This window comes from Haemaphysalis longicornis, unplaced genomic scaffold (assembly GCF_048455015.1).
Source record: "Haemaphysalis longicornis isolate Haplotype H1 unplaced genomic scaffold, Haemaphysalis longicornis Haplotype H1 scaffold_5, whole genome shotgun sequence".
Lineage (NCBI taxonomy): Eukaryota > Metazoa > Arthropoda > Arachnida > Ixodida > Ixodidae > Haemaphysalis > Haemaphysalis longicornis.
The window spans coordinates 159071496-159083419 of NW_027526385.1; the positions used below are offsets into that span (position 1 = coordinate 159071496).

General features: G+C 49.2%; 2 non-coding genes across 2 annotated transcripts; both read left to right on the top strand.

The window, feature by feature from the left end:
* The first annotated feature begins 1878 nt into the window (after positions 1–1878).
* Positions 1879–1952, top strand: Trnai-aau (transfer RNA isoleucine (anticodon AAU)). The gene has a single exon. It is a non-coding gene; the product is annotated as a tRNA-Ile (tRNA).
* Positions 1953–10386: 8434 nt separating this feature from the next.
* Trnaa-agc (transfer RNA alanine (anticodon AGC)) lies at positions 10387–10459 on the top strand. The gene has a single exon. It is a non-coding gene; the product is annotated as a tRNA-Ala (tRNA).
* The last annotated feature ends 1465 nt before the right edge of the window (positions 10460–11924 follow it).

The following is an 11924-nucleotide window of genomic DNA, read 5'->3' on the forward strand; positions in this document are numbered from 1 at the left end:
AGGAGTGCGCATGGCGTATAGTGGGTGTTCAACTAGCCTCGTTGTGAACAAGTCGCTCAGCAAAGCAGTGCAGGTTCAACGTGGCGTACGTCAGGGTTGCCCATTGTCCCCATTGCTTTTCTGTGTATATGTAGAAGCGTTTTGTTTGAGTGTTATTGGAAGCAAAACCATCAACGGCTTTCGACTACAGTCGTGTGAGGTGCGTGTGTTGGCCTATGCCGACGACATTGCACTTTTCTTTATTGATAAAAGCAGCATAAGCGAAGCTGTAAAGACACTAAAGGCCTTTTGTAAATACAGTGCCAGCAGTGTGAACTGGCAAAAATGTTTAGGTTTCTGGCACGGCCAATGGGAAGAAGCCCCGGAGGTGTTTGAAAGCATAAGCTGGCAGACGACGCCAACCAAATACTTAGGTGTGCCTCTCGAAAACTACGAGGACAGTGATCCCTATTGGCGCAGACAGACAGCTGAATTGCGCGATAGAGCAGAAAAATGGCAAGGCACTGGGCTCTCCATTTTTGCAAGAGGCTCAGTCTGCAATGTGTTCTTAATAAGTAAAATATGGTACGTGCTCCAGGTGTTACACTGTTCGCGTGCGCATGTGCAGGCGTTGCACCGCGTTTTCGCCGTGTTAATTTGGGAGTCCACGTGGGAAAAAACAAGTCGAACGAACTTGTTTCGGCGCGTGCGTAGCGGGGGCCTTTCCTTGTCTCATTTGTTTTTACGACAGGTTGTCAATCGTTTTCTCTTCCTTCGGGATGTACAAGACCCCTTTTTGCGTACTGTTTGCCAAATGAAGTTGTCTGTGGTGTTACCCGATTTTGTTATAGCGTCAGCACGTTTCCCTGTCTTGACAATGAAGGGATACTTCCGCGAAGTTGTTCAAGCGACCAAGTTTTTGCGTGCCCGCTTCACGATGGAATACCTATGTAGCGTAACCCGGAAAAAATTGTATAATGATCTCGTTGACTCTGTATTTCCAGTTCCACTGTACCGGTCAATGTACCGTGCAGGGCCAGGCCAGGATGTGCTTAAACGCGTGAAATCTATGGCGGTACCGCCATGGGTTAAAACGTTCTTTTTTAAGCTCCACGCGGGTGTCCTACCAGTCAAAACGTGGCAAAAAGAGAAAGGACTGTACGTTCCGTGGGGGGTTGACTGTTATCCGTGCAAAAAGCCGGAGACAGTAGAACACGTGTTTTTAGAATGTTGGGATGGGGTCTTTTTTTGGGACGTGCTTCAGAGGACTTTGAAGAAAGATTTCCCTCTAGACGCCTACGGAATCAGGTTTATACCCATCGACAATGACGGCGGGTTGCCGTATGATGTGGTGATGGTTTTGGCCCTGCACGGCATATGGAAATCTCGCATGGCTATACGCCACCGCGATGTTGGTGCTAAGCGTTCCATGGAATACTTTGGAGAAACTGTTCGTTTGATTGTAGAGGTTTGGAAGACTCAGCCTGACCCCCCGGAATGGCTTCCAGTAATGGAGTCGCTGACAAACCTTAAGCAGTTTTAGCCATTTCCTGCTAGCAAAAGACTGTTAGCAGTTTTATCAGTGTAGTTACAGCTTTGTGTACCTGTTTTCCTTGCTTTGTGTGCTTGTTCTCTGTCAGAGTGTGGCAATAAAGAAAAAAAAAAAGCGTCGTGCTAATAACGCGAAGGCCGTAGGTTCGATCCCTGCGCGGGCCAGGATTTTTTTTATTGGGGAACATGCTTTTCGCGCGTGTCTTTTCCAGTGCCGTGAAGGGGGCTTCCCCTGTACACACCCGCCAAGGCATTTTGCACTCGCCACGCGTGCAGCACTTTGTTTTCGCTAAACCCGGGTGCGAACAGAGGCTCGGATGCACCACTGGAATCCATGGCAAAGTGTCCGGCCCGCTAGCTCAGTTGGTTAGAGCGTCGTGCTAATAACGCGAAGGTCGTAGGTTCGATCCCTGCGCGGGCCAGGATTTTTTTTATTCGAGAACCATGCTTTTCCCTCGTGGCGCTCGCAGTGCCGTGAAAGGAGACGTCTTTTTTCTTTTCTTTTTTGCTGTTCACTCTCCAGAAACAAAATATAAATACACATCAAACACACCAGCCACACACTGGCCGGAATGTAGTGCCTAGAATTTTTTTAGGTGAGCCAATTCATCCAGGGCTTTTGTCCTCTCAGGGGGGTCGTTTTGGGTTTGAAAAACATCACGTGTATAAGACACACTTTCAATGAAGTTTCTTAGCGGGCGGGCATGCAAATCTGCATTATCTACCGCTGTTCTCGTTTTCCACATTTCATGCAATGGGGTGCCTTAGCAGTGATCTGTTGCGATATGCCTTAGCAGAGACTCGCTTTAGTTTAACTGACTTCTGTCCACATTTGGATCCACGTCGTCATTCCGAATTTCATCAACTTCGGGCAGGCATTCCAGGTCTTGCAAGGTGTCCCTCTCCTCGTTGCAAACGTTTTTGTGCAGCACACAGGCTGCCATTGCAATGAAGCAAGACTGTGCCACAGTCTGCGTCAACAAGGTACAACCTCCTGAAGCGTTGCTTCAGAAGGCCGAAGGTATTTTCGTTGGCCACTCTCTGCTGCCGGTGCCTCTTGTTGAACTCCTTCTTCCAGCTTGGGAAGTTGCTTGAGATGTTCTTGTAGGGAGTCATTAGCCACGGAAGCAGTGGATAGGCGCTGTCTCCGAGCATGTATCCCCCGTTCACTGGCGTTGGTGCACTTGTGAAGAATGGGCTCGGCCCACGACGCGGGCCTCGTGGGCTGAGCCCGGAAAACCGATAAACGCGCCCAAAAACTTGTTCTCGTGGTTGCACACGCCTTGCAGTACGATGGACGGGAATGTCTTGCGGTTGTAGTACGAGTGCGCAGGTTCGCTGGGCCTTAGTATTTCATCATAACATCCGTCGATGCACTCGAGAGCGTTTCGGGTCCTTTCCCCTGCCTTTTGGCCAGGAATCTTGTTTTGATGGTGGTTCTTTCCATGCTGTCGGGCATGCGCATCATGCCATCACTGATTGAGTGAAGGAAGCGCGCTGCCCCGTCGAATTTTTCCACGATAGCGTACATTGAGCTCTGCGTCGCAATGTACACAAGGGTTATAAGGCAGGTGTCCTCCGCAGAAGTCTGCGGGCACCCACACACAGAGCCTGGGAAGAAAGATGAGATTTGAAGCGCGCACTCACAACGTCAAACGCGTCCCGGGACAACCCCAACAGCCTCTTAAACTCGAAGTCGTAATACGTGGAAACCACGTCTTCGTAGTACCACGGTACACTATTTCTGTCGGTTCTCACCAAGGCGCAGACAGCCATAATGTAGCCGGCGCAGAACTCGTCATCGCTGTCCTAGTCCAGTAGTTCCACAAGCGCTTGAATTTAGATTGACATCGAACTTTCTTCGCGTGGCTTGCGCCGAACAAATAAAGGACGAACGCAACACACGGGCAGCGTGAGTTTGCAGACGATGGCCCCGCTGCTACCCGCGCTGTCTGCACTTTTTTATTCGTTCTGACGCTGCAACGGTGGCGCTAGTGTCGAGCTGCGCGTGAACTGCGTGAACTGCGCTGCAGGAGAGCGGAACTCATGCAGAAAGTGCAGCCCAATCGAAGAGACCTACTCTGTCTGTTTTCGGTCACTGCACGTTGTACATAATACGAAATGTCGGAGGCACGTGTGAGCACGTCTATTCCATGGGATATTTGCTTGCAGCAACTTACCGACACATTAGAGAGTTTTAGCATACGGTACCGTCTACCATGTTTGCGGGAGTCGACTGCGCACGCGCGAGAGTTATTGCGAACGGCAACTTACCGGCACAGGCATTATCGTCGTCGCCAGCGAGCTACCTGAGCAGACGAAGTGTACCCTCACGTATTGATTACAGCAAATGCAGTGAAGAGGAGGAGGAAAAACTTTTATTGTAGCCCGGTAAGGGGTTGGGAGTAGAACAGGTGGGAGTCCCCGCCCATTACCCCTCAGCCATCAGCCAGGGGTCCTTGGTCCCTGGCGGCGGCTTCGGCCATCCGGACTACTTGTAGCTGGATGTCAGCTTCCGAGCTGAGCAAGGCTGCCTCCCACTGCTCGGATGCGTTTACAATGAGTGTTCTCTGACCACTTTCATCTATTTTGGAGCAGGACCAGATGATATGTTCTAAATCCGCTCTCTGCTTGCAATGTTTGCACTTGTCGTCTGGTGTGCCTGGGTAGTAATAGCTATGTAAGACTGGGTTTGCGTACATGCCAGTTTGAATTCGTCTCCAAGCTGTGGCCTGCTGCTTGTTGAGGGTTTTATGCGCTGAAGGTTTTTATGCGCTGAGGGTTTTATGAATGAAGCCTTCCTTTTCTGTAATGATCAAGTGTTTCTCTATAGGTTACCATGCGATCCCTGTCTGCTCTGTGGAAAGTGAGTGGCTCGGTGGTTGCATTGGTGCTAGCCTGGTCTGCGAGTCCTCGGGCTAGCTGATGAGCGTTCTCATTTCCGGGTAGACCAGAGTGCGCTGGGGCCCAAACTAGTTGAATGTTTCTGATGTTGCTATTGATATTGAGTATTTTTAGTGCTATGTTAGAAATGCGCCCTTTCGCGAAATTACGTATCGCCGTCTTGGAGTCACTGACTATGACCTTAGCCTGGGTCGAGGCGATGGCCAAGGATATGGCTGCTTCTTCTCCGATCTCTGTCGTGGTGGTAGGTACTGTTCCTGAGGTCAGGAGTTGTCCCTTTTGATTCACAACCACTACTGTCATGGCTGCCTGATTAGCGTAATCTGCAGCGTCTACATAGACGACCTCGGGAAGGTTTTCGAAGCGTTTATGCAGTGAGCTCGGCGCTTTATGCTTGGTACAGCCGACAAGAGTAATTTTACTTGTTCCTGTTTCTAGCGTTTTTCTAGTTAAATAATGGTCAGGAGAACGACAAACGACCATTTTTTCTCAAATGGGCAAGAAAATGGCCGCCCCTAGTCGTGCTAAACCTTGCCCGCCTCAAATAGTTCAGATAGGTTTCTGACCTCCAAAAGCGCTTTTAGGCCTCCAAAATTGTGCTGGGCAAGGTAGTGTGGGCTACCTAGTAATTACTGCAAACTATATAACTCATTTGTTGCCTAAATATTTAGCGCGGGGGCAATTTTTATTTTACCTCGATTATAACTCTACTCGGTAGATGGAGCCACCGACACGTTTTCTTTTTAAAGCTCTACACGTGATGGCTACAGTATTCTCAAAACTACTACAGTTATTGTGAACGCTTCACTTGAAAAGTGAAACATCCAAGCTACTTTAAACGAAAGCAAACAGATATGAACAAAATTATGTGTGATTTGCTTTGAGACTAACTCATCAGATGTCGCTACCTGCGGCACGGCGGCTGGAATACGCAAACCGCAAACGGTGTGCTAAAACGTGGCCTACCGTTTCCCGCGGCAGCGGCAACTGCGGCTTGCGGTGACACCGCAAACGGTAATGCAAACGCGGTAACGATATGCTAAAACTCTCTAATTGAGAGTTTTAGGCAAAGCGATAGCGCGTAGAAGACGCATCGGCAATTGTCGCTTCCGAGGAGTACCTTTTCGAAGCTACATGCGACACATTTTAGAGTGAAACGAAGGTTTGTGTCCTTCAGAAACTGTTGGACGAGTCCTTGCTTAATCCACGCATTATTACAGAGAGCTCACTGCAAGGTCACCTCTTAGAGCGCAAACTGAGTGTCTATGTTTTCTTGCATAAGCTAGGGGGAAAAAAACTGGCCCTTGGGACGACATTTTTTCCCACATGCAGAAGACATCACGTGAAACCAATTAGACAAATTACCGCACTGCAAGCACCCGGCACGTCACACGTGCCAAGGTCGGCGTGCTTTGAAGATCCTGCAGAATATGAAACCAAATCTGTGTGTTGGTATGCCGCATGCCACCTACCGTGACCGTTTTCATCGCATGTCTTTTCTCAACATTCCAGTCACGTCCACAAATCTATGGTCGTGGATAGAGAGGAAAAGCGACGGTGCATAGCGAGACGCAGCTACAACAGCGGGACGGAGATGGTAATCTTTACTGAAATATTTTGCAAGAGATTAAACAAGCACGGACACCGACCTTCTTACAATGAAACCTCAGCTCGTCCCTCGCATCCGGCCTTTGTAAAGATGAGAAACAAGCACAGCAGTGTCCCCATTGCGCGAACTAGGCGTGTAGTGGTTCGTGTGTACGCGCCGGCAACGAGTGGTGGGCGCACTGATGTGCGAGAAACTGCGGGCTTTTGCCGAAGAAAAATAAAGTACATATAACGTACCACGTGGTACGTTATATGTACCTTATTATATCTACTTTATATGTACTTTGTGTTCACGTACGTGACCACTATCGATTGAGATGCACCGTAGGAGGGAGGCACCAGTTTCTTCAGAAGCGCACGGTCGTGAAAAACTTTGCAACTTCGCATTTGGGCTTTACGTTGGGAATTGCGGCAATGGTAGCTGACGAAATGAGAGTACATAGCATTCACGTTCCATTTTTTCAATACCTCCCAGTTATCGACACCTTTAAACTTCACTTTTTGCTGTTCGTCATATCCAAACTTTTATTACTAAATTCAACCAATTTTGCTGCTATTGGGTTGCGGCACGAAGTAAAAAATGCTCAGGAGGGGCCTCGTGCACCGTAAGCATCGCAAAAAGCCTGGCGGGATTCGCGTCATTTTTAACACTAGCCTCCCCAGGTGTCCATGGAGCAGCGTCAGGGTTGCCCTGTTACTGCAACTAATCTCCCACAGATTTAGTGGCGACGGTTAGTTCCTTCGGGGTTGTAGATTCCTGTACCTCGGTGGTGGTGGAGCGACCATCTGCTGTTTGACCGTAGCTGAGGAGACGCGGAGTGACAGATGAGTATGAGAAAAGGTAACAGGATTCAGGGACACCACAAAATGACGGAGCGCGACTTCACAAAGGGTGACGTCAACGCCTCTCCTGAGCTTTCTTTCCTCTATAACTGCCGGTATCCAGTACCGCGGACCATACTTCGACTAGAGAGGCCGACGTGGTGTGCGAATCATCCACTGCACGCCGCCAAAGCGGGACATCTCGCCTCACATATATCTGCTGCTGTTTGAACTGGCTGCTTGAACTGACCCTCACCCAAAGGAATCCTTAGTGCGAGCGAATGAGGACGAAGGAGCAGGCGTTTACGGTCAGACGAGGTAATCTGCGCTGCTTTCCGAAGTGCGGAACGTTGAGCGTATACCAACCGCTGCTCAGAAGCCGTAACGGGACCAGTAGAGTCAAAATAAGAAGCGTAAGTATGTACATGTGTCTTTCTTATACACGGTTTACAGAGGGGCGGCCTGGGCGCAGCCATGTTGGACGATGTGACGGCATTGCTGGCCTTTTCAGACGTGTTTCTCGCCGTGGCCTTCAATGGGCCGGGGTGCATCGGCGAGCGCCGGAGCGGCTTTATGGGCGAATTCTGCAATTATTTTGGAGTGTCGCTGTGAATGAGGACTTACTGGATGCGCACATATTATGTGCCAATCTTCAAAGACTACTCAATCCCAAAAAATGGCCCATAAAGCTTCTTAAAGCGCTGTTCTGACAGGCGCCCACCGCCAGACAACTGTTGGCGCGTTTCATAGCTGTTTGACGGCATGTTTTTCTTTTTCTACGTACACAGCAATCATGTATATCAGGGGTCGCAACCTGTGGGCCCCAACCAAGTATTATGCAGCCCCGTAAGAACCCCCCTACTCTGGTCACCTCCTATTTATAGCTGAATGCTGTCATGGAAATTTAACCCTCAAATGGGGTTAGGCAGGAACAATTAAAGCACGATCGCTTCCAATTGGCACTGCTTCCCATCTTCACACTTGGCCAGACAACGTCTTCACTTCCTTTCTTTACACCGGTCCAATAAAAGCCCAACCTCCTCCCCCGCCCCTATTTGCCACCCGGTCCTTGCCGTGTCGTCTTCATGCAACTCGGCCCACCTTTAAAGGTTTCTGCCCCCTGATATAAATGAAAGGGCTTTGAAACGCTGGCTGGTTGCCACACTTTTATCTCATGAGCACGTACGGATTCATTCGCACATGGATCATTGAAGAGTTACGGCAAAGTGGAGAAACGGACCCGGTATGGTACCCGGTACGCCTGCGCATGCGCAAAACCAGTTTTTTCGCCTCGGCGCAAGCGCAGTGCCTACCGGGTACCGTACCGGTCCGATTCTCCGCTCTGCTATAACTCTCTATTGACAGAGTTGTAAATGACGTCGAAGTTGCAGCCTCCGGCGTGCGTAGTAAGGCCTGCAGTGTCACGAAACACATGCAATGCTTACTGAAGCGAGGTTTCGGCGCTCGTCCAGAGAATATAGGAAGGATGGGTTAGCGGCAGCGCCGAGTGGCGGGGCTCCGGGGACGGCGGCGCTGCCATGAAAGGCGTTTGGTGCACTTTATTGCAATGCGAGACCAGATGCTCTAGGCCGTGGCAAGGCTGATATGAGGTAGTGAAAACTAGAAAAGATTCTGGAAGTCAACTCTCATATCGGCTAGCTTAATTAGCCAGGCTAACACGATAGTTCCGTCGCGACGCATGCCCGCAACCCGTAAACACAACAGGGCGTATGTTGTAGGTGGGGACTACACTACACTTGGCAGCAGCTTTCTATTACCGTCTGAAAAAGTCACGTAGCTTGCCGATGTTCTTGGAGCAAAATTCGTCCGTTGCACGATGACGATCCAGCGACGCCTGGTCTCCGTGTCGCGCTCACTGTGCGGAAAGTGGTGCATTGCGAAAGGCCGCACACGCGGGCAGTCTTTGTGAAGATGCGTCTAGTGAGATTCGCATAGCGATTCGTCCCAAACCTTGAGGCTGCGTTCGCAGCGGCTCCATCCGACTACGGCGAAAGTTTTACCCGTTGACTTCCACATTTTCTGACTGCGCGCTTCGAAACCGAAACCGCACCGTGTTAAAGCCAGTCATGGTTAGTGCGGCGACGGCGTCACCTAGCGTCACTAAATCGTCACCTATTGAAGGCCAACTCAGCTGCTCGCTGTAAACGGTCTATAGGAATGGCGGCCATCAACGCTGAGGATAAATAAAATTTCCTCAAACTTTTACATAACTTACGTATCGCCTCTATGTGGTCGTCCTCCTTCAGAGAGTGGAATGACTGATGATTTTTCCCCGTATCGTAAAAACCAAGCCAACGTGTAATCGCAATTAAAATCGCGGCGCTACTCCTGTTTTTGTGGTCACATTTTATCGCGTAAATGCCCGAGGTCTCTATTGCGCTGATTAATCTCTACATGTATAAGCCGTGGTTGCTGTTTATTTTCAGGGAAGCAAATAGATACTCGGCCAGGTATTTGGCCGGGCGGCAAGTAGTCAATTCAGTGACAGACAGACAGACAGACAGACAGACAGACAGACAGACAGACAGACAGACAGACAGACAGACAGAAAGAAACGAGAGGATTTTCGCCTATAGGTATCCCAAGACACACTATTATTTTTACAGGCATCCGTGCACTGGTATTCGGTGCATGTAAAGGCTCCAGGGTAGTTTAAATGCAAAAATAAAACAGGTACGTATAGCGCAATGGTCAAATAACCAATTCGGCCACTAGGTTCGGAATTTGGTACTCACCTGTAGCGGGCCTCTTCTGATGAATGCAAAAAGCGAAACACTTGTGCTTATACGATTTCAGAGTGTGCATTACAGCGCCCCCACATCGCCCCCGGTCCCCGGGTCGTTTAAATTATTCCGCAGTCCCCTGCTGAAGTGCGTCTTCTGCGCTGCAGATCCTGTAACACAAGTTTTGCGTTGTTTCCCAGAACAACGGGTACACCACACAATCATTAAATAATTTGCCACTGTTTGGCATATATGTTTGGGGTGTCATTTTCAGCCACTGCGGCTGTTTGCATGATGGAGACAAGAACAGAGGAGGCCAGTGTACCTAACTGGCATTAAGTTCAGCATGTGGAACACTAACATTAAAGTATTTCTGCGGCTACTTAAATTTCTGTCTGTCTGTCTGTCTGTCTGTCTGTCTGTCTGTCTCTCTCTCTCTCTCTCTCTCTGTCCGAAGATGATTTACTAAAACATGTATCTCGGAGCAGCGACTAGTTCCACCCACAATCCGTAAAATTGCACAGTTTGGCCTGTGCTGCCCTTGCTCCAGAACATAAACACACGCAAGGATAGCCGACCGGCGCGACGGAATTTTTTTGTCGAAAACCACTCCTTCCGCAAAATTCTCGGCAGTCCGCTTGCAGTCCCAGCGCAGCCATTAGAATGCGCAACCGTCAGTCCACGGCGGGAACCGGTTGCTTCGGATACTCTCGCGTGATCTAGTTTCCGTTGGAGCGTTGTACGCACCTAACGGGATCCGACTGCGACGTCTCACCGTGGGGGTGTAGCTCAGATGGTAGAGCGCTCGCTTAGCATGCGAGAGGTACTGGGATCGATACCCAGCACCTCCATGTTTTTTTTTCCTTGGGTACTTAAACCAAAGAATTCTGGTGTCTGTCTGTCTGTCTGTATGTCCCTCGATTATGCTACCGAGCCGACCGATAAGCGAATTCTGAAACTAGAAGCTAATATAGGCCAAGAGGACTGTGATTTGGGCGAGTTGGTGAATGTTCATGATTGACAATCCAGCGCGCGAAAACACGGCACAAAACTCTCCTGTCTCCTCCTGTCCTGTCTAACTCTCGTTCTTTTTTGTGCCGTGTTTTCGCGCGCTGGATTGTCAATCATAATATAGGCCAAACCTTTCCAAACCGCGAAACCTCGTATCATTTTTGAGCACTGTCGTGCATAAATAAAGCGTAGGCATATTCGTGGTAAGACATTAATACGTAACTGGAACTAGGCAGTGTTCTTTAGTTGAAAATATATGGGCGCTTGGTATAGAAAGATGCGTTCCAAACAATATTTCGACCTTCAAATAAAAAAAAAACAGCTCGCAACCGAGCCTAGACATCGTACTGGCATTGAAACAATTTCCCCAGCAAATACAGGTTCCAACAGATTGCGCGCGAGCAAAGGAAAGTGGTGAAATTGAATTGGCTTGAGCGGAGGGGGAGGCGAAAGTATCGTCTTTGAACGACATTCACTGCGAAGTGAGCGGGTACGCGGCAATATTATGTTCATTCAACTAAAGTACGCTGAACGCTAAACAAGTGCTCTTCAAAGGATTAGAACACCAAGCAGATTAAAGAGATACAGCCGCTAAGACATAAGGGCAATACGATATAGATAAGGAAACTGCAAGTCTCAGAAAGAGATGTCGAACTGATAAAGCAACACAGTGGAATAGCAGGGTACAAATACGGAAAGGGCAACGCTGCAAAAGGAAACAGTGATAAATTAAGTACGTCAACAAACAGCGATACGACAAGAAGGGCTTGTTGGTCGCGTGCCATATGTGCGACGTCTACTTTGGATGAGAATGAACCATGGCGCTTCGTCCTGCGGCAGTCACTGATTCAAAGCTGAGCAAAATTAGTGCAACACAAAGAGTGTAATTTAAGCGCGATGACTGTAAAACTACAGAACAACGACACAGGTGACAACGCTTCACGCAACATGACGATTTACAAAAGTGAGAAAACTTCGAAGTACATATTGATTGATTGCAGCGTTTAACGCGCCTACGCCACGCAGGCGATGAGGCGCGCCCTGGTGGAGGGCTCCGGATTAATTTGACCACCTGGGCATCTTTAACGTGCGGCGAAATTTCGTACACACGGGCGTTTTTGGTTTTCGCCTCTATCAGAAAAGCGGCCGCCACGGCCGGGAATCGAACCCGCTACCTCGACCTCAGCAGCGGAATGCCTTAGCCACTGAGCCACCGCGGCGGGTTTCGGAGTAATAGCAAGTACAGAAATACCACTATTTCAGACGACACGTCTGCTAGAGAGAGTCCCGGTTTGCCTCCAAACG